This window comes from Oncorhynchus mykiss, chromosome 7, assembly GCF_013265735.2.
Source record: "Oncorhynchus mykiss isolate Arlee chromosome 7, USDA_OmykA_1.1, whole genome shotgun sequence".
NCBI lineage: Eukaryota > Metazoa > Chordata > Actinopteri > Salmoniformes > Salmonidae > Oncorhynchus > Oncorhynchus mykiss.
The window spans coordinates 60,568,212-60,591,280 of NC_048571.1; positions in this window are offsets into that span (position 1 = coordinate 60,568,212).

Consider the following 23,069-nt stretch of genomic DNA (forward strand, 5'->3'; position numbering starts at 1 on the left):
TACCATTCCATTGACTCCACTGCAGCCATCATTATGCGCCATCCTCCCCTCAGCAGCCTCCACTGGTGTGTACAGTATGTTAAGGTGTGCTAGTTTGTGTGAGTGTGTGTGTGTGTGTGCCTATAAGGGTGTGTGTGTGTGCGCGTGTGTGTGCTCATGGCCAACAGTCATTCCTGTTCTTTAGTGTGTGTGTAGGGGTGTATGGGTATAGTATGAGACAAGAGGAGTGTGAGAGGTAGTAGAGGTCAAGTGTGTGATTGATGGTTGATCTGTCACATGCCATGACATCTGCAGTGGCTCCTCTTGTATGACCCTGATGCCCTACTTTCCCCTCACTCAGGGGGTCCCCTCTTCTACCACACACACACACACACACACACACACACACACACACACACACACACACACACACACACACACACATATAAGGGAACGTGATTGTGTGTGAGCCCAGGTCAAGGAGAAAGAGAGAGCCCAGATACACACACATACAAACACACCCAGAATGCTGCAGTAAATAGAAACATGTTGATGGTGACAGGCACACAATATCGATCAGGTGTGGTCAAGGATGACTGTGTTTACGCCCATCTTACCCCTCCATCTCTCCCTCGATCCTTCTCTGTGATGGAAAGTAGAGCTCATATTAAGACTATGTTGTTGTTGTCCTCATATAGGGTTTCATTAGACAGATTCCCATCACTGCTGAATGCCATCACTAACTAACAATAACAGTCATAATTCAAATCAAAATCAAATCAAATTTTATTTGTCACATACACATGGTTAGCAGATGTTAACGCGAGTGTAGCGAAATGCTTGTGCTTCTAGTTCCGACAATGTAGTAATAATCAACGAGTAATCTAACTTAACAATTCACAATAACTACCTTCTACACACACAAGTGTAAAGGGATGAACAATATGTACATAAAGATATATGAATGAGTGATGGTACAGAACGGCATAGGCAACATGCAGTAGATGGTAGAGTACAGTATGTACATATGAGATGAGTAATGTAGGGTATGTAAAAAAAAAAGTGGCATTGTTTAAAGTGGCTAGTGATACATTTATTACAACAATTTTTCCAATATTAAAGTGGCTGGAGATTTGAGTCAGTATGTTGGCAGCAGCCACTCAATGTTAGTGGTGGCTGTTTAACAGTCTGATGGCCTTGAGATGGAAGCTGTTTTTCAGTCTCTCGGTCCCTGCTTTGATGCACCTGTACTGACCTCGCGTTCTGGATGATAGCGGGGTGAACAGGCAGTGGCTCGGGTGGTTGTTGTCCTTGATGATCTTTATGGCCTTCCTGTGACATCGGGTGGTGTAGGTGTCCTGGAGGGCAGGTAGTTTGCCCCCGGTGATGTGTTGTGCAGACCTCACTACCCTCTGGAGAGCCTTACGGTTGTGGGCGGAGCAGTTGCCGTACCAGGAGGTGATACAGCCCAACAGGATGCTCTCGATTGTGAATCTGTACAAGTTTGTGAGTGTTTTTGGTGACAAGCAGAATTTCTTCAGCCTCCTGAGGTTGAAGAGGCGCTGCTGCGCCTTCTTCACCACGCTGTCTGTGTGGGTGGAACAATTCAGTTTGTCCGTGATGTGTACGCCGAAGAACTTAACACTTTCTACCTTCCCATCTTTGTGGGTAGGGGGGTGCTCCCTCTGCTGTTTCCTGAAGTCCACGATCATCTCCTTTGTTTCGTGACGTTGAGCTTAAGGTTATTTTCCTGGCACCACACTCCGAGGGCCCTCACCTCCTCCCTGTAGGCCGTCTCATCATTGTTGGTAATCAAGCCTGCCACTGTAGTGTCGTCTGCAAAATTGATGATTGAGTTGGAGGCGTGCATGGCCACGCAGTCGTGGGTGAACAGGGAGTACAGGAGAGGGCTCAGAACACACCCTTGTAGGGCCCCAGTGTTGAGGATCAGCGGGCTGGAGATGTTGTTACCTACCCTCACCACCTGGGGGCGGCCCGTCAGGAAGTCCAGTACCCAGTTGCACAGGGCGGGGTCGAGGCCCAGGGTCTCGAGCTTGATGACGAGTTTGGAGGGTACTATGGTGTTAAATGCTGAGCTGTAGTCGATGAAGAGCATTCTCACGTAGGTATTCCTCTGCAAAACATGCATACCTGGAGACTAACCAAACCCAATCATGCGACTGGTAGCTATTTTCATGTCATACTTAAGAGGGATGATGAGACATTGACCTCACCAAATGGTTACCTGGTAGACTTTCCTCGTGCAGGTTTGTCTCCAAACAAAGGCATGGGCCTGATAGCCTGCTTACAGAAAACACTGGAGCAGACTATTCCTACGTGCAGAGCGACCTAAACCTACTCCTCTGTTGTTGTTCTCTCCTCAGGGTTTAATAAGGTACCTTTATTATGACGGCTGATAAAGACTTGTCCTGAGAGGCCGGGGGAGAATGTGGGTTGTGCCGTAATCTATAGTCTATACACGTATCATCTGTAATAATACAATCGGAGTATAGGTCACATACAAGCACAAACACAATCACAGTCCGGGGGGGGGGGGGGGGGGGGATAGCTGAGCAGTGGTGGATATTCAGCAGCCTAATGGTCTGGGGGTAGAAGTTATTGGATAGTTTTAGCCATGATTCTCCTGCACTGCCCGCATCTGAGTGATGGAAGCAGGGAGAACAGGCCATAGTTTGGGTGACTGAGGTCCGTGATGACCTTCTTGAAGGACGGGCAGTGAGCCCCCAATGGTGCATTCGGCTGAGTGTACCACCCTCTGTATTGCTTTACGGTCAGAGGCGGTGGAGTTGCCATACCAGGTTGTGATGTAGCCCAACAGTATGCTCTTGATGGTGCTCCTGTATAACACTGCGAGGGCCCTCGAGGACAGGCCTCACTGTTGTGCCTTTTTCACCACGGTGTCCCTGTGGTTTGACCATTTCAGCTCCTCTGAGATGTGTACACCGAGGAACTTCAAGTTTTTCACCTTCTCCACGGCGACCCCGTTAATGAGGATAGGGGTGTGCCCAGCCTGGTTCCTCCTGAAGTCTATAAACAGCTTCTTTGTTTTGCTGACATTGAGGGAGAGGTTGTTTACCCGGCACCACACCGTCAGAGTGCCAACCTCTCTGTAGGCCGTCTCGCTGTTGTTGGTAATCAGGCCTACTACTGTCATGTCGTCAGCAAACTTGATGATGGAGTTTGATCTGTGTGAGGCCACACAGTCGTAGGTATACAGGGAATATAGGAGGAGACTGAGGATGCACTCTTGTGGGGCCCCAGTGTTGTCATAGTTATGAGGGATGATGAGACATTGACCTCACCAAATGGTTACCTGGTAGGCTTTCCTCATGCAGGTTTGTGTCCAAACAAAGGCATGGGTCTGAAAGCCTGCTTACAGAAAACACTGGAGCAGACTATTCCTACGTGCAGCGCGACCTAAACCTACTCCTCTGTTGTTGTTCTCTCCTCAGGGTTTACTAAGGTACCTTTATTATGACGGCTGATAAAGACTTGTCCTGAGAGGCCGGGGGAGAATGTGGGTTGTGCCGTAGTCTATGCATGGCAGGAAACACATAGACATACACCATGCCTAAGGGTCAGAGGAGAACGAGGGCCAGCCCAATAAACTCATCACTTCCTCTGGGTTACAGGCAGCAAGAGACTTATGAATACAACCATTTATACACACGCACGCCCACGCACACACACAGACACACACACAGACATACACACAGGCAGGTGACTTTATAGAGCTGGCCAAGTGCACTCCCAAAATCATTGACACATTTGCTATGCAACCAATAGAACACCTTTCCAGTCTCTAAGAGGCTGGCCCTCATTCTGCAACATGTATAATGCATACATTAACATTGGCCGTACAGTGGGGCAAAAAAGTATTTAGTCAGCCACCAATTGTGCAAGTTCTCCCACTTAAAATGATGACTGTGACGACCCTCCCACTCTGTCTGCCGTATTCTGTCTTTGTTTTTGTTTCCTTATTAGGATGCCGGTGGGCGGAGTTGAGAGGGTCGTCAGCTACATGGGATAAATAGACCTCTTCCACATTCATGGAGGAGACTCTCTCCATGCAGACATTTGTAGATTGTGTTGTGGTTCTTGGTGGCCTTTTGTTTGTTTGCTTTGGCACCTTTCAACACCCTGCATTATCACATTCATGCATGCAAAACACTCAGTTACGCTACTGATTACTGATTACACACATCATTGTATATTTTCCTTAGTTGCTTTGGTTAATAAATATATATTTTGTTACTCCTTATCTCCACGTTGTCTCCCTTTGTTACGGGCTTTGAGCCGGTTCGTGACATGACAGACAAAATGAGAAAAAAAATTCCAGAAAATCACATAGTAGGATTTTTAATGAATTTATTTGCAAATTATGCTGGAAAATAAGTATTTGGTCAATAACAAAAGTTTATCTCAATACTTTGTTATATTCCCTTTGTTGGCAATGACAGAGGTCAAATGTTTTCTGTAAGCCTTCACAAGGTTTTCACACACTGTTGCTGGTATTTTTGGCCCATTCCTCCATGCAGATCTCCTCTAGAGCAGTGATGTTTTGGGGCCGTTGCTGGGCAACACAGACTTTCAACTCCCTCCAAAGATTTTCTATGGGGTTGAGATCTGGAGACTGGCTAGGCCACTCCACGACCTTGAAATGCTTCTTACGAAGCCGCTCCTTCGTTGCCCGGGCGGTGTGTTTGGGATCATTGTCATGCAGAAAGACCCAGCCACATTTCATCTTCAATGCCCTTGCTGATGGAAGGAGGTTTTCACTCAAAATCTCACGATACATGGCCCCATTAATTCTTTCCGTTACACAGATCAGTCGTCCTGGTCCCTTTACAGAAAAACAGCCCCAAAGCATGATGTTTCCACCCCCATGCTTCACAGTAAGTATGGTCTTCTTTGGATATAACTCAGCATTCTTTGTCCTCCAAACACGACAAGTTGAGTTTTTACCAAAAAGTTATAGTTTGGGAGAATGTCATATGGTCAGATGAAACCAATCTTCTTCTGGATCATCCAAATGATCTCTAGCAAACCTCAGATGGACCTGGATATGTACTGGCTTAAGCAGAGGCACACGTCTGTCACTGCAGGATTTGAGTCCCTGGCAGCGTAGTGTGTTACTGATGGTAGGCTTTGTTACTTTGGTCCCAGCTCTTTGCAGAAGAGGCTTATTTATGTACAAAATACATATTTTTTAATAATTCAGTGGGTGCGGTTTATATTCAGGTGCGCTTAATAGTCCAGCAATGTGATAATTTTGACCCCACGGGGTGAGATCTTGCGTGGAGCCCCAGATCGAGGGAGATTATCAGTGGTCTTGTATGTCTTCCATTTCCTAATAATTGCTCCCACAGTTGATTTCTTCAAACCAAGCTGCTTACCTATTGCAGATTCAGTCTTCCCAGCCTGGTGCAGGTCTACAATTTTGTTTCTGGTGTCCTTTGACAGCTCTTTGGTCTTGGCCATAGTGGAGTTTGGAGTGTGACTGTTTAAGGTTGTGGACAGGTGTCTTTTATACTGATAACAAGTTCAAACAGGTGCCATTAATACAGGTAACGAGTGGAGGACAGAGGAGCCTCTTAAAGAAGAAGTTACAGGTCTGTGAGAGCCAGAAATCTTGCTTGTTTGTAGGTGACCAAATACTTATTTTCCACCATAATTTGCAAATAAATTCATTAAAATCCTACAATGTGATTTTCTGGATTTTTTTTCTAATTTTGTCTGTCATAGTTGAAGTGTACCTATGATGAAAATTACAGGTCTCTCTCATCTTTTTAAGTGGGAGAACTTGCACAATTGGTGGCTGACTAAATACTTTTTTGCCCCACTGTATATGCAGCACATGCATGGGAGTGAAAGTTGAGAGCAGACAAAGAATGTACAACTACATCTACTGACACACAGTTCGTAAACATAACCCATGCCTTAGTAAGAAAACAGATGTTAGGAACACCCAGACCCCAGTTCTTTCAGATCAGCCTTACCACCACCATCACCACAACCACCACTAGGCTAACTGGTCAGCCTGAGGTCTGACCTGACCCATTTTAAGTAGGGTGTCTGTGTGTTATTCTCTGGACCTGCATGGGAGTGCGTATGGGAGGAAGGATTCATATAAACGTGAAAGGAATGTCACATAAGTCAAATATACAACACAATACATACAGTGCATTCGGAAAGAATTCAGAACCCTTGACTTTTTCTACATTTTGTTACGTTACAACCGTATTCTAAAATTGATTAAATTGTTTTTCCCCTCGTCAATCTATAAACGATAACCCATAATGTCAAAGCAAAAACAGTTTTTATTTAATGTTTGCAAAAACGGAAATATCACATTTACATAAGTATTCAGACCCTTTACTCAGTACTTGTTGAAGCATATTTGGCAGTGATTACAGCCTCGAGTCTCCTTGGGTAGGAAGCTACAAGTTTGAAACGCCTGTATTTGGGGAGTTTCTCACATTCTTCTCTGTAGATCCTCTCAAGCTCTGTCAGGTTGGATGGGGAGCGTCACTCCACAGCTATTTTACTGTCTCTCTAGAGATGTTAGATCGGGTTCAAGTCTGGGCTCTGACTGGGCCACTCAAGGACTATGTTGTCTTGGCTGTGGGCTTATCGTCGTTGTCCTGTTGGAAGGTGAACCTTCATCCTTCAAAGATCTCTCTGTACTTTGCGCCGTTCATCTTTCCCTCAACCCTGATCACTCTACCATAAAGGCCTGATTGGTGGAGTGCTGCAGAGATGGATGTCCTTCTGGAAGGTTCTCCAATCTTCACAGAGGAACTCTTGAGCTCTGTCAGAGTGACCATCGGGTTCTTGGTCACCTCCCTGACCAGGGCCCTTCTCCGTCGATTGTTCAGTTATGCCCGATGGCCAGCTTTTGGTGGTTACAAACTTCTTCCATTTAAGAATGATGGAGGCCACTGTATTCTTGGGGACCTTGAATGCTGCAGACGTTTTTCTGTACCCTTCCCCAGACCCCACACAATCCCGTCTCTGAGCTTTACAGACAATTCATTTAACCTCATTGCTTGGTTTTTGCTTTGACATGCACTGTCAACTGTGGGATGTTATATAGACAGGTGTGTGCCTATCCAAATCATGTCAAAAAATCATGTCCAATCAATTGAATTTACCAAGTGGACTCCAATCAAGTTGTAGAAACATCTCAAGGATTATCAATGGAAACAGGATGCATCTGAGTGCAATTTCGAGTCTCATAGCAAAGGGTCTGAATACTTATGTAAATACTTTTTTTCTAAAAAATATATAAATAATTTTGCAAAAATTAATAAAAACCTGTTTTTGCTTTGTCATTATGGGGTATTGTGTGTATATTGATGAGGAAAAACATGTTTTTATACTTAAAATGAGGCTGTAACACAACAAAATGTGGAAAAAGTCAAGGGGTCTGAATACTTTCTGAATACACTAAGTGTTTGCCATTGAGTGTGTATTGGTCACACACACACTCAATGTGTGTATTGGTTGTATGCGTGACTCACAAACGCTCACGTGTTTATATAATAGTAGTAGTATTTGTATGTGTGACTCACAAACGCTCACATGTTTATATTGTAGTAGTGGTATGGGTATGTGTGACTCACAAACGCTCACATGTTTATATTGTAGTAGTGGTATGTGTATGTGTGACTCACAATCGCTCACGTGTTTATATTGTAGTAGTGGTATTTGTATGTGTGACTCACAAACACTCACATGTTTATATTGTAGTAGTGGTATTTGTATGTGTGACTCACAAACACTCACATGTTTATATTGTAATAGTGGTATTTGTATGTGTTTTGGGACTATTTTGCCCCCATTTCTGAGCCCAGTGGATCGCTGTCTTAGTTCTGTCCTCTTACACCTCAATGAGAAAATGATGTGTAAGAGTTATAAGGTCTAAATGTGAAATGTAGAAAAGTACTATCTGTTGTTACAGGAGCAGGATATGGTGACACTGCTATTACAGCCATTGTTTTGAGGACATCAATCTCCCTGACAATGCTGACAATATATTGATAATCTGACTCGGTCTCCTTCCCAAATGACACCCTATTCCCTATATAGCCTAGTGCATAACATTTGTCCAGAGCCCTATATAAAGGGAATAGGGTGCAATTTGGTCCCTCAGTATTGCATCCTTTTAACTCCCCAGACGCTTTCACTCACCTAGTCCCCCTAAGCCCCCCCTAAACTACACGTGATGATTACAATACAACCTGCATCCTTATTGACGGACGCCCCAGCTGGGATGTGGGGCAGGGAGGCGGTGATCAGGGTGTGTGTGTGTGTGTGTGTGTGTGTGTGTGTGTGTGTGTGTTTTACACAAGGTTACACAATCAGGAACCCAGCTTTACAAGGAGTGGATGGGTTCAGACTCAGATTTGGATTTGGACCTCATCCATACAGTACAACGCATACACACACCTCACCCCACACACACAAAGACACTCACACCCCACCCTTCGCACCAACACAGTTACACAAATGCACACCTCTAGCCTGTGCCCCACCTACCTGCCCCACATTCCAGTTGGCCAGGCTTCTCCATCCATATCCTAATGGGTCAAAGGGTCACGGGTCACGTGTTCACAAAGCTCTCAGTTACAGGTGGGCAGAGAGAGAAAAAAAGGGGGAAGTCTGTCTGGGAGGGGCTGACCATACATCATCCTAAAAGGGGGTAAAATTGGGATGTTCCTTCCGACACTAATTCATCTCCAACACCACTACCCTCCATAGGACCCTCTATCCTTAGCCCTGTATCCAATAGGTACTGCAGGGGGTCCGCAAAATATATTTATACAAAATAAAAAGTGGATACACACCTACAGTAGAAAAGTGGGGAATATCTTATTTGATGTGAACTTTATTTCTCAACTCCTAATATTGAGCTAATTACACTCACTGGAGTATCTGACATAGCACCCGCAAGTACCAGTCATGACAAGTGAAGCTGGCTGCTGGCAAGCTTTCTTGACTTGGAAATACATTTTTTCCAACACATGGCTAACCAGCTAAACAGCTACTACTAGCAAACATGTGTTTGAAGTAGGGCTGGCACAATTATCGTATAATAATCATCATAATCGTCTTAAAACATTCATTTTAGGAGAAGGAGGGGATTCAACTTTATATTCAAGTAGATATAGTTGACCCAATAGCAGTTTTTCATTTTTACATGAAGTGGGTAAAGTTGATAATCATTGAATGAGCAGAAAGGCAAGGTTGGGAGCAGAACCTTCATTTCTAAAAGTTCTAAGTGGTCAAAACCATTCATTTTTGAGACAGGGGTTTCACCGAAGCTGTGTTGTATTCATTAGGTATGTCATAGTTGTATTCATTAGGTATGACATAGGTGTACTCATTAGGCATGACATAGTTGTATTCTTTTGGTATGTCATAATTGTATTCATTAGGTACAGTGGCTTGTGAAAGTATTCCCCCCCCTGGCATTTTTCCTATTTTGAGTTTGTATCATTTGATTTACACAACATGCCTACCACTTTGAAGATGTAAAATATTTTTTTTATTGTGAAACAAACAAGAAATAAGACAAAAAAAGAACTTGAGCGTGCATAACTATTCACTCCCCCAAAGTCAACACTTTGTAGAGCATTCTTTTGCAGTAATTACAGCTGCAAGTCTCTTGGGGTATGTCTCTATAAGCTTGGCACATCTAGCCACTGGGATTTTTGCCCCTTCTTAAAGTCAAAACTGCTCCAGCTCCTTCAAGTTGGATGGGTTCCTCTGGTGTACAGCAATCTTTAAGTCATACCACAGATTCTCAATTGATTTGACGTCTGGGCTTTGACTAGGCCATTCCCAGACATTGAAATGTTTCCACTTAAACCACTCGAGTGTTGTTTTAGCAGTAAGCTTAGGGTCATTGTCCTGCTGGAAGGTGAACCTCCATCCCAGTCTCAAATCTCTGGAAGACTGAAACAGGTTTCCCTCAAAAATGTCCCTGTATTTAGTGCCATCCATCATTCCTTCAATTCTGACCAGTTTCCCAGTCCCTGCTGATGAAACACATACCCACAGCATGATGCTGCCACCACCATGCTTCACTGTGGGGATGATGTTCTCAGGGTGATGAGAGGTGTTGGGTTTGTGCTAATCTGACCAGAGTACCTTCTTCCATATGTTTGGGGAGTCTCCCACATGCCTTTTGGCGAACACCAAACATGTTTGCTTATTTATTTTCTTTAAGCAATGGCTTTTTTTCTGGCCACTCTTCCGTAAAGCTCAGCTCTGGAGTGTACGGCTTAAAGTGGTCCTATGGACAGATACTCCAATCTTTGCTGTGGAGCTTTGCAGCTCCTTCAGGGTTATCTTTGGTCTCTTTGTTGCCTCTCTGATTAATGCCCTCCTTGCTTGGTATTGGTGGGCGGCCCTCTCTTGGCAGGTTTGCTGTGGTGCCATATTCTTTCCATTTTTTAATCATGGATTTAATGGTGATCTGTGGGATGTTCAAAGTTTCTGATATTTTTTTATAACCCAACCCTGATCTGTACTTCCCCCACAACTTTGTCCCTGACCCGTTTGGAGAGCTCCTTGGTCTTCATAGTGCCGCTTGCTTGGTGGTGCCCCTTGCTTAGTGGTGTTGCAGACTCTGGGACCTTTCAGAACAGGTGTACATATACTGAGATCATGTGACAGATCATGTGACAGATCATTGCACACAGGTGAACTTTATTCAGCTAATTATGTGACTTCTGAAGGTAATTAGTTTCACCAGATCTTATTTAGGGGCTCCATAGCAAAGGGGATGAATACATATGCACGCACCACTTTTCCGTTAGAATTTTTTTTAAACAAGTTTTTTTTTTTCATTTATCTTCACCAATTTGGACTATTTTGTGTATGTCCATTACATGAAATCCAGATAAAAATCAATTTAATTACAGGTTGCAATGCAACAAAATAAGAAAAATGCCAAGGGGGCAAGGCACTGTATGTCATAATTGAAATCATTCATTAGGTATGTCTTTCAAAGATGCATTACAAGCTCAAAAAAATGTTTAACAAAAATGACAATTATGATAACTGTGTCCATTTGTGTGACAATTCATTGTTACCCAAAATTCCATAATCGTCACAGCCCTAGTTCGGAGTTACATTTTCTAACTAATAGGCTATGTTAGTTTACACTTCTTCCAATTATAATGTGGGGAGGTCAGAATAAATTACTTCTGTTTCCTGTATATCTGCATGATCTCTGTTCTACCGTTGCCTACAATATATATCTCCTTCTCCTCTTCTTATAGCCCTACATGTCAGCTGTGTTCTATCTCAGTAGGAAGGATCAACTGTTTGTGGAACCCTCCAATCTGTCTCAGTAGAGAGGGGGGAGTTATCCTGTAGAGGCCAGAGCTGTATTTGTATTTATTATGGATCAATATTAGTTCCTGCCAGCAGCTACTCTTCCTGGGGTCCAAACACATTAAGACACTTACATCACACAGTTGGACTGGGTAGAAACTGTGTGGGGTGAGAGCCGCAGACGTGCCTCCCAGCCTACACACAGTCCAACTAGTTCTCAACACCTCCACTACTTAGCCCTCTCACACACACAGATGCAGACAGACACACAGATGCACAGAAAGTGTTGCGAACAATAAAAAACAGACACGTTCTCTACACAAACAGGTAAAGACGGATGGAATTATAATAAGGTACTACACTCAGAGTTCACATTAACACCCACAGACAGACAGACAGACAGACAGACTATTTCAAACAGGGATGAATCCAAAGCGTCTCTCCTCGCTCATTGCTATGCAGACCCATCGGTGGACCTAGTTGTAAATGAACTGGACCTTCTGTTCCCTCACTCACACTGGGCCCAGTCGGAACCACGCAGTCTTTCTCTCCTCTTTCATTCTGCAAGTAAGGACAGAACACTCAACACATTAGCTTTGTGGTTAGGGGTGATGTGACGTGCATTGTTGTACCCTGTCAATCAACCGATTTACTTTCTAAATGACATTATTGTAGTGGAGACACAGGAGTCAGGAAGCAGCTGCAGTCGTAGTAATATTAATAACAACGAACATGGAGTGATGCAAAAGTGCCTGGACATGAAAGCATAACCAATAATGGCTGATGAGGGAGGCTACAGAGTGCTAAATAACGGGGAAGTAATCAAGGTGGTGATGAAGTCCAGGTGTGCATTATGATGGGGCACAGGTGTGCGTAATGATGGTTGCCCGGACAGGTGGTTAGTAAACTGGCGACATCGAGCACCGGAGCAGGAGAGCGGGAGAAGACGTGACAGTACACGGGACCAATGAAATGGGAGGAAGGAATAGTGGGCTGGAGGGCACTCTCAACATACTGGAACCACAAGATAAGGGAAAGCAGGTCTTCCGACATTCGGTTGCCCATGCAGTGATTTTCATCCTCAACCAGGAGATGGTGGGGTCATGACATAGGAGCCACGGGAGGCCAAGGATGACTTTGTGTACAGGAGCCCAGGTGATGAGGAAGGGACAACACCTGAGGGACAGCCAACCAATGAAATGGAAACCAGGAAGGGTTTGACGGAAAACGATGATGAAGGAATACTCACGCCTACCCTGGGAGACAGAGGATCACGGGGCAGACCCTCTACTCCAGTGGACTTTGGGTTGGGATGCACCGGACACCGCTGGAGCCGGTGCCCCTCCTGGCCGCGATAGGGACACAATTATTTATAGTGTGGTTGTTGTTGTGGGTTTAATGAACAGTAATGAGAAGAATGCAACAAAATGTCTTCCCACAGCACAACACTCTTTCTTTTCATTTTTAATTCTAAGAAATGCAACAGTTGGACAATGGATAAAGATACTACAATGGATAAAGATACTCCAAACTTTTCAATTTTTTATAATCCATCAGCTTTTGACTGAATTATAGCCCATAAAACATTTCAAGGATTTTTGTAGGAATTCAGATATTGAATTTGTCAAATTTTACTTGGTCTTTTTCTTAGAACGCACTCATATATACATTTTCTTATTGTAGCAGGTATTTTTGTTAAAATAAAGAAAATGATACATGCCTGATTAGCCTAAATACACTGGGTGAATTTGCATATCCAGTAGCCACTATAGTAGCCACTAGTAGCCACTAGCCACTATATTTGTATATATCGTAGCTCACACTAGCAGCCCCACTAATAACCTCCATATGACCCAGTGCGCCAGAGAGAGAGAAAACAATACAGTTCCTACCCGGCACGTGTATTACAGAATGTCACATGGAGGTCATACACCATGGCTACTACTGCCAAAACCCAAAGACCCTACAGTATTAGAAAACATTCAAAGTTGAATACCTACAGTAACTTACCTACAGTAACACACACACACACACCCACACACACACAATTGACCCAGAGGCACACAAAACCCACAGAACCGGTCCAAAGAATACAAGGGGGAGATAGAGAAACACTAGACAGAGACATGAGGGAGTTCTATGATCCAGAGGCAAGTCAGTTCACACGGAAATACTCAACTGCAGTACTCTTAGGCTGAGGCTTAACCCATTAACACACACAGCCAGGTCCAGGACATATATAGTCAGCATCACAGCCCTAGGAACCTTCTGACCCTAAAATGTTCACATTAGCATGGTATGTGTGTGTGTGACTACCATACACTGATGTGTTATATTTGTTTACTGGATTCCCTGGAAATGGGGATTGCGAGCTAGGCTGAAAAGATGGGCTATACTGCCTCTTCCTAAAATCCTGATGGCTATTGTCCAATCGCAGATTGTGAACTCAGAGCAAAGCTTCAATCACAGAGGGACATCAGGGAATGCTGTGTCTTTGTGTTTTCAGGACTTGGCTTACAGACAATTCCCTCGACTGCTATTCAACCCGACTGCTTTTCCATTTTCCGTATGTATCGAACAGTAGCTTCTGGTAAGAGTATGGGGGAGGCGCATATTTCTTCATCTTCAATTCCTAATGTACCAAAGTTGAAAACATCTTGAGCTTCTGTTCACCAGAGTGGAATTGCTGATGCTAAAAGGCAGACCCCACTATATGCCTAGGGAATTCACTTGCCTCCCTTCCAGATGAGCTTAACATATTCTATGGTCGCTTCAAGGCAGACAATGCCGAGCCAACATGAAAGGCTCTCGCTACTCCAGACAACCAGATACGGTCGCTCTCCAAGGCTGATGTGAGGAAAACTCTCAAAAGAGTGAAAAATCACAAAGCCGCTGGCCCAGATGGCATCCCTGGGCGTTTCGTCAGAGTGTGTGTTGACCAGCTGGCGGGCGGGCGTCTTCTCGGACATCTTCAACCTGTCCCAAGCTGCAGTCTCCAAGGTTGAAGGAGACTACCATCATTGCGGTGCCCAAGAAAGCCAAGGTGACATGCCCAAATTACTACACTACATGGTTAGAAGTATGTGGATACCTGTCACGTAGAGTAGGCCAGAAGGCTAAACTGAAAAACCTAACCTCTATCAAATAAAAAGATGGCGGAGCCGCAAAAGTACTTCTGTGCTTCAGGGTGTTCATTTACATAGTGAATCCAGAAGGAAAACAACAGTACTGCCATCCAAAGTATACATTATGGGGACAGTTTAAAAACAATGCTGCCCCATCAACAGCTCAAACCAAAATGCCCCCCCCTTGAACTGAAAGAGAGGCTCCTTTTGTAGGGGAAGCCCCTCCCAGCAGAACATAAACAGCACTAATTAATTAAGCAATTATCTTCATCAAAGACGACATTTTCAACTCAGCCAAACATAATGAATTATATACATTGCAACACGTTTCTCATGATACAATATACCAATAGAACACATTTACAAAATCCCATCCCTACTGACATGGAGTCTTCCAACATGTCCATTCACATGAACGAGCCATTCAGGACAGGCACTACAAAGCCAGTCTGATTACCGTAGCTCTGATCCTTATCCCAGCATACCCGGAAGCTACAGAGATGGAGAGAGAGGAACAGAACCAAACAAACAACGCGCTCATTCATAACATTGATAAGTACAATAAACGTTGCTTAATTAAATTAAACATGAACGCTTGTCTGTATATTCTTTATACCATAAACTGTTACTGACGGGAGGTAAAAATAAAGTGTGAAATGTATGTACTAAGATAGAGAAATTAACTTGTGTGTCGACACACATTGTTAACGTAGCTGATAACGGAGCAGGGAGGCGCGATGAATGTGTGTGTGTTAGTGTACCAAATGCTGCCTGCAGCCAGTGACGGACTTCTCCGTCACAAGACCCCTTCAAATTAGTGGATTTGGCTATTCCAGCCATACCCGTTGCTGACAGGTGAATAACATCAAGCACACAGCCATGCAATCTCCATAGACAAACATTGTCAGTAGAATGGCCTGTACTGAAGAGCTCAGTGACTTTCAATGTGGCACCGTCATAGGATGCCACCTTTCCAACAAATGTCTGCCCTGCTAGAGCTGCCCCTGTCAACTGTAAGTGCTATTATTGTGAAGTGAAACGTCTAGGAGCACCAACGGCTCAGCCGAAAAGTGGTAGGCCATACAAGCTCAGAAAATGAGACTGCCGAATGCGTAAAAATTGTCTGTCCTCAGTTGCAACACTCACTAACGAGTTCCAAACTGCCTCTGGAATCAATGTTAGCACAATAACTGTTAGTCTAGAGCTTCATGAAATGAGTTTCCATGGCCAAACATCCTCACACAAGCCTAAGATCACCATACGCAATGCCAAGCATCGGCTGGAGTGGTGTAAAGCTCGTTGCCATTGGACTCTGGAGCAGTGGAAACGCGTTCTCTGGAGTGATGAATCACGCTTCACCATCTAGCAGTCCAACGGACAAATCTGTGTTTGGTGGATGCCAGGAGAAGACTACCTGCCTGAATGTATAAAGTTTGGTGGAGGAGGAATAATGGACTGGGGCTGTTTTTCATCATTCATGCTTGGCCCCTCAGTTCCAGTGAAGCTAAATCTTAATGCTACAGCGTGCAATGACATTCTAGACGATTCTGTGCTTCCAACTTTGTGGCAACAGTTTGGGGAAGGCCCTTTATTGTTTGGGTGACTAAGCGAGGCTTAGTCACCCAACATACAGTGTATTCAGACCCCTTGATATTTCCACATTTTGTTACGTTACAGCCTTATACTAAAATTGATTAAATAAATAAAAAATCCTCATCAATCTACACACAATACCGCATAATGAAAATGCGAGAACAGGTTTTTAGATATTTTGCAAATGTATTAATAATTAAAAACAGAAATACCTTATTTACATAAGTATTCAGACCCTTTGCTATGAGACTCAAAATTGAGCTCAGGTGCCTCCTGTTTCCATTGATGATCCTTGAGATGTTTCTACAACTTGATCAAGGCTAGCATGACAGAGACACTGGACCCACTCAAATTTGCCTTCCAATAGATCCACCAATAGATCCATGCCATTTCCATCGCTATTCACACGACCCTAACACATCTGGACAAGAGGAACACCATATGTGAGAATGCTGTTCATTGACTACAAATCAGCATTCAGCACTATTGTTCCCTCCAAGCTTGCTACCAAGCTCAGAGCCCTGGGTCTGGACTTTACCCTAAGCATCTGGATCCTGGACTTCCTGACAGGCAGACCACAGGCTGTGAGGATTGGCAACAACACTTCCTCCACACTGACTCTTAACATAGGGGCTCCCCAGGGGTGTGTCCTCAACCCTCTGCTGTACTCTCTTAGGGGCCCCCCAGGGGTCTCAGCCCTCTGCTGTACTCCCTGTTCAGCCACGATTGCGTGGCTTTGCACGACACCAACTCCATCATCAAGTTTGCTGACGACCCCACAGTTGTACGCTTGATAACTAACAATGACAAGTCAGCCTATAGGGAGAAGTTAAGTAAACTGGCATTGTGGTGCGAGGACAACAACCTCTCCCTCAACATCAGCAAAACAAATTACTTGATTGACTTCAGGAAGCAAAGGAGGGAACACGGCCCAATCCACATCAAGAGGACTGCAGTAGAGTGTGTCAGCAGTTTTACGTTCCTCGGTGTCCACAGACGACTTGATATGGCCCAAAAACACCACCACTCTTGTCAAGATGGTTCAACAGCGCCTCTACTTCCTGATGCGGCTGATAAAATTTGGCATGCCATCCTGGGTCCTCTCCAAATGCTACTGCTTCACCATCGAGAGCGTCCTGACCGGTTGCATCAAGCCTGGTACAAGAATTGCTCCATCCACAACCGCAAGGCCCTCCAGCGGGTGGTGAAGATGGCCCAGTACATCACTGGGGCTATGTTCCCACCCATCCAGGACATCTATTTGAAACAGTGCCTGAGGAAGTCCCGCTGCATCATCAAGGACCACACACACTCCAGCCACGAGCTGTTCACTCCTTTGCATGAGGTCTGACACCAACAGGCTCAGAGAGAATTTCTATCTACAAGCCATCATACTGCTGAACACTTGAACTTGACAGACCACCTGTACTGGCTCGCCACACCTTAGCGCACACACACACACACACACACACACACACACACACACACACACACACACACACACACACACTAACCCTAACCCACACCCCTACCCTATCCCTAACCTTAACCTTAACCCTATCCCAAAAACCTAACCTTAACCCTAAACCTAACCCTAGCTCCTAACCTTAAAACTAACCCTAGCTCCTAACTTTAACTCTAACCCTAAACCCAATTCTAACCCAGTACTAATTCTAACCTTAACTCTACACTCCCTAGAAGTAGCATTTGACCTTGTGGGGACCAACAAAATGTCCCCAGTTGGTCAAATGTAGTTTGTTTACTATTATTGTGGGGACTTCATGCTACACACTGCTGCATACCAGACTCTGATTTACTATTCTAAATCTGCACAATTTAAACACTTTCCCCCCAATCCCCCTTTCCTCAATACACGTGTAAATATTGGACTATAAATTGTGCCTTTCTGTGTTATACTTTAATAAAATGTTTATTCTATTCTACTGAGCCATTTACTTTATGTTCGTAATCTTATCTTTTATTATTGTTGTTGCATTGCCAAGAATGAACCTGCAAGTAATCATTTCGTTGGATGGTGTATGCCATATGTATCCAGTGCATGTTACTCATAAAAATTTCAACTTTGTCACTGGTGAAAAGTGCAAGTCAGTTTCAGTTTGGGTGCAAAGGTCAAGAGCACAGAATGTCCTGATTCTGTATTCTGAGCTTTCGATTCCACAGTAATTCTTTGACTTTCTCTTCCTCTTACAACCACACACTCTTCTGTTCTGCCTCCAGGAAAATGGAGTAAACATGTGTCAGAGTCACAGTCAATGCTAGAGCGCCTCCCTGTAGTTGGCTGGAGAGAAACATATGGAGCATGCTGTTGTGTTTAGCTGTTCTTCGAGTTCCCTCGCATATTAGTGTGTATGTGTGTGTGCTCCTGAATTATGCAATATTCCAATGAAGGCAATCGTCCCCTAAACCCCATGACATTGAGTGAGTTAGTCGGTTCACATGGAATAAACTTAAACCAGAGAAAGCATGCAGCGACACACGCACACACCTATATAGTCTACAGCTGCTTGCATTGCCACCAAAACACACTATATATCTTGTGACACACATGCAAATTCACAGCGCCGACTCGTCCAAGTAGGAGAGGAAAGGCTGCCAGATTTGATCAAATGTTGATAATTTATTGTTCAGAATATATCTAATTCTTTCTAAGTGTACAGTGTTTGCCAATTTACTGAGCCATAATTTGGTAGAGGGCGCTTCCCTCCTTTTCCAAAACAACAAGATTATTTTTTTTGCCGAAATGAGACCGTAAGAGATTAGTTGTTTTTGGGGGTTGGTTAATCCGTTTAGGGACTCAGACACTCCTAGGATTATCAGAAGCGGGTCTGGGTCTATTGAAGTCTCCAAAACGTCAGAGAGGATCTCAAAAATTCCACACCAATAACCATGCAAGCTAGAGCATAGGGCAAAGCAGAGGAGTAGTGTACCCTGCGCAGCCTGACATTTATCACACATAGGGGATGTATCATGAAATATCCTATGCAGTTTAGTTTTGGAATAGTGTAATCTGTGTAATACCTTGAATTGTATGAGACAATGTCTGGAATTAATGGAGCATGTGTGGATATACTCCAAGCTCTCTTCCCAGTCTGTCACTGAAATGTCAGTCCCTAGTTCTTCCTCCCATTTTGCCTTAATGGCATCTGTAGAAGGTGTGCTAACAGATTGAAAAGCATCATATCAGCGATATCAGTTTGTCTGAGGTGGGGCATATTTTTATGCATCCGTCAAACATGGAAGGTTTAGCATTCCCAAATGTTGGGATGCCTTCTTTTTTTGCCGTGGTATCGTTTTAGTATTGTTTTGTTATCGTGATGATATTGAGTATTGTGATACTAAACCTGGTATCGGTATTGAAGTTAAAATGCTGGTATTGTGATAACACTAATTCTACTCCCCAACACCTTTTTTTTTAAAAATGTTTTACCTTTATTTAACTAGGCAAGTCAGTTAAGAACAAATTCTTGTTTTCAATGACGGCCTAGGAACAGTGGGTTAACTGCCTGTTCAGGGGCAGAACGACAGATTTGTACCTTGTCAGCTTGGGGGTTTGAACTTGCAACCTTCCGGTTACTAGTCCAACGCTCTAACCACTAAGCTACTCTGCCACCCCAACACCTCCAAACCAGTTAGCTAATTCTTTAACATGTCATCCCTATAGGATTCTTGTTACATGGCTTGTTCCACTAATTCATTCTCTCACACTCAGTCACACACACAACGCTCCGGCTTCTCACAAGAGGCCTTATTACCATCTTCCACTCTCCAGGCATGAAACAGTAGCTATTGTGACCTGGCCAGAACATAAGAGGATGGATCATGGAAAATATCAGCTGTGGTCAACTGTGGTTGCTACATACTGTAAGTCAAATCCTGCTCAGATAGCAATGTGTAATGTTATTCACCTCTAGTCCTTGGGCGCGTTCGAGTGCACACACTACTTGTAGGCACATGTCAGCACAACCTTTCAAAGTGTGTTGCATTATGGGATAAAAATTGTCCGACTTGTACCTACAAGTGACTGCATTAACCTTACAAAAATCATGTGATCTAACGTCATGAAGTGTTGACTGCAGTCGACTGCCAGTTTCTGCAGTTGCTCCTCACCAACTTCATCCTGCAGCCATCATCTGCATTGTGGGAGGCACTATTGTCAACCAATCACTAGGCTTTATTTGTTTGACTCCCGCGAACGTGACCAAAGACATGACTGAAACAGGAACCAACTTTGCTGTGATTCATGTATACAGTGGATGATATATACAAATTAATGTGATGATTGAGGCTCTCTCTCACTAATTGTTATACAATGTTTGTGAGTGTGTGATATGGGGGTTGGAGACATTATAAAGAAAATATTTTATAAACAATGGCAACACTGCCATGTTGATATGAGCCTTGTTGATGGAAAAACAAATTAGTGTCCGACTTTCAGCTGTTTCAGATGCACGCTTTTCTGGTCTGCCCCGTTGACCTTGGCTCTGCATTGTGATTTTTTCATCTTTGGTGACCCAGGCAGATAAGGCCCATGTGTAGCTTGGCCTAGCCCTGGCCTGAACTCAATCCCGTCCCACTATGGGCCAACCAGAGTGCATCTGCTTTCACTAATGTTTCACACTCACTCCAACCCGCATTGGAATTTTGCGTCACAAAAGTAAATCCATATGCAGAGTGTGAAAAGCACAAAATAGGACAACATTGAGTTTAGTGTCGCACTCTCTCCGTCCAGCCAATATGGATACCAGAGTGGGCACTCACTGGATCCTCACTTATAGAGCTGGGTGGTATACCGTATTTGACTGTATAACAGTTTGGGTTTTTACGTTACCTTCTATAACGGTATTTCAATGTTTGGTTTGTGAAATGTGATACGTTTTTATAGTTTACTCCGTTTGCTACTTGCAAGTCTCTCTCTCTCCCCGTCCTCCTGCATGCCCCTTCCCACACCAGGCCCTGCCCCATGTCACTCAAGAGAGCATGCTTTTGCTCAACCAAGGAGACAAGAGTACTTCACTTGTCGTTCACTCTACAGTCTGCCTGGTCATATGCAACAAGATGTTGATGCACCGATGCTTGTTTCATAGCATTCTATAATTACACTATTAGTTTGTGTAGCTATCTTAATGTTAGTTTGTAGTTTCTTAGCAAGTGTGGCTAAAATAACATTGTGTTAGCCGCTAATGCTAATTGCTAGTTAGCTAGCTAGCTAGCTAAATTCAATCAGAGTCAAAGCAAATGTAGCTAGCTTACAGCCTGATACCAGTGCCAGTAGGCCTAGATCAGCATGTTGTTTGTGCAACAGTATTTTCTAAATTAGAAAGGAATAGGCAAAGCATGAATATGTTAGCTAGAGAGTTAGCTAGCTAGCTAACTACTCCATACTGAAAAATAATATATATATATATAAAAAATGGAATTCTATTTAAATATGTTGGGAAAATGTATTTTTAAAATATATAAATAAGTAGAAAATATATACAGTACCAGTCAAGTTTGGACACACCTTCTCATTCAATGGTTTTCCTTTATTTTTACGATTTTCTACATTGTAGAATAATAGTGAAGACATCAACACTATGAAATAACACACATGGAATCTTGTAGTAATCAAAAAAGTGTTAAACAAATCAAAATATATTTTATATTTGAGATTCTTCAAGTAGCCACCCTTTGCCGTGATGACAGCTTTGCACACTCTTGGAATTCTACAAACCAGCTTCAAGAGGTGCCTGGAATGTATTTCAATTAACAGGTGTGCCTTGTTAAAAGTTAAATAGGGGAATTTCTTTCCTTCTTAATGCATTTGAGCCAATCAGTTGGTCTGTGACAAGGTATGGGTGGGATACAGAAGATAGCCCTATTTAGTAGAAGACCAAGTCCATTATATGTCAAAAACAGCTCAAATAAGCAAAGAGAAATTACAGTCCATCATTACTTTAAGACATGAAGGCCAGTCAATGCAGAAACTTTCAAGAACTTTTAAAGTTTCTTCAAGTGCAGTCGCAAAACTATCAACATACAGCTGGCTGGTTATCAAATCAAATCAAATCACATTTATTTATATAGCCCTTCGTACATCAGCTGATATCTCAAAGTGCTGGAACAGAAACCCAGCCTAAAACCCCAAACAGCAAGCAATGCAGGTGTAGAAGCACGGTGGCAAGGAAAAACTCCCTAGAAAGGCCAAAACCTAGGAAGAAACCTAGAGAGGAACCAGGCTATGTGGGGTGGCAGTCCTCTTCTGGCTGTGCCGGGTGGAGATTATAACAGAACATGGCCAAGATGTTCAAATGTTCATAAATGACCAGCACGGTCAAATAATAATAATCACAGGCAGAACAGTTGAAACTGGTGCAGCAGCACGGCCAGGTGGACTGGGGACAGCAAGGAGTCATCATGTCAGGTAGTCCTGAGGCATGGTTTTAGGGCTCAGGTCCTCCGAGAGAGAGAAAGAAAGAGAGAAAGAGAATTAGAGAGGGCATACTTAAATTCACACAGGACACCGGATAGGACAGTAGAAGTACTCCAGATATAACAAACTGACCCTAGCCCCCCGACACATAAACTACTGCAGCATAAATCCTGGAGGCTGAGACAGGAGGGGTCAGGAGACACTGTGGCCCCATCCGAGGACACCCCCGGACAGGGCCAAACAGGAAGAATATAACCCCACCCACTTTGCCAAAGCACAGCCCCCACACCACTAGAGGGATATCTTCAACCACCAACTTACCATCCTGAGACAAGACCGAGTATAGCCCACAAAGATCGGCACCGCCACGGCACAACCCAAGGGGGGGCGCCAACCCAGACAGGAAGATCACATCAGGGACTCAAGGGGTCACTCAAGTGACGCACCCCTCCTAGGGACGGTATGAAAGAGCCCTAGTAAGCCAGTGACTCAGCCCCTGTAAATGGGGCCGGCAGGATAGAACAGCAACGTCTGGTAAGACAAGGGGCGGCGGACTATGTATTTTTGTAAAT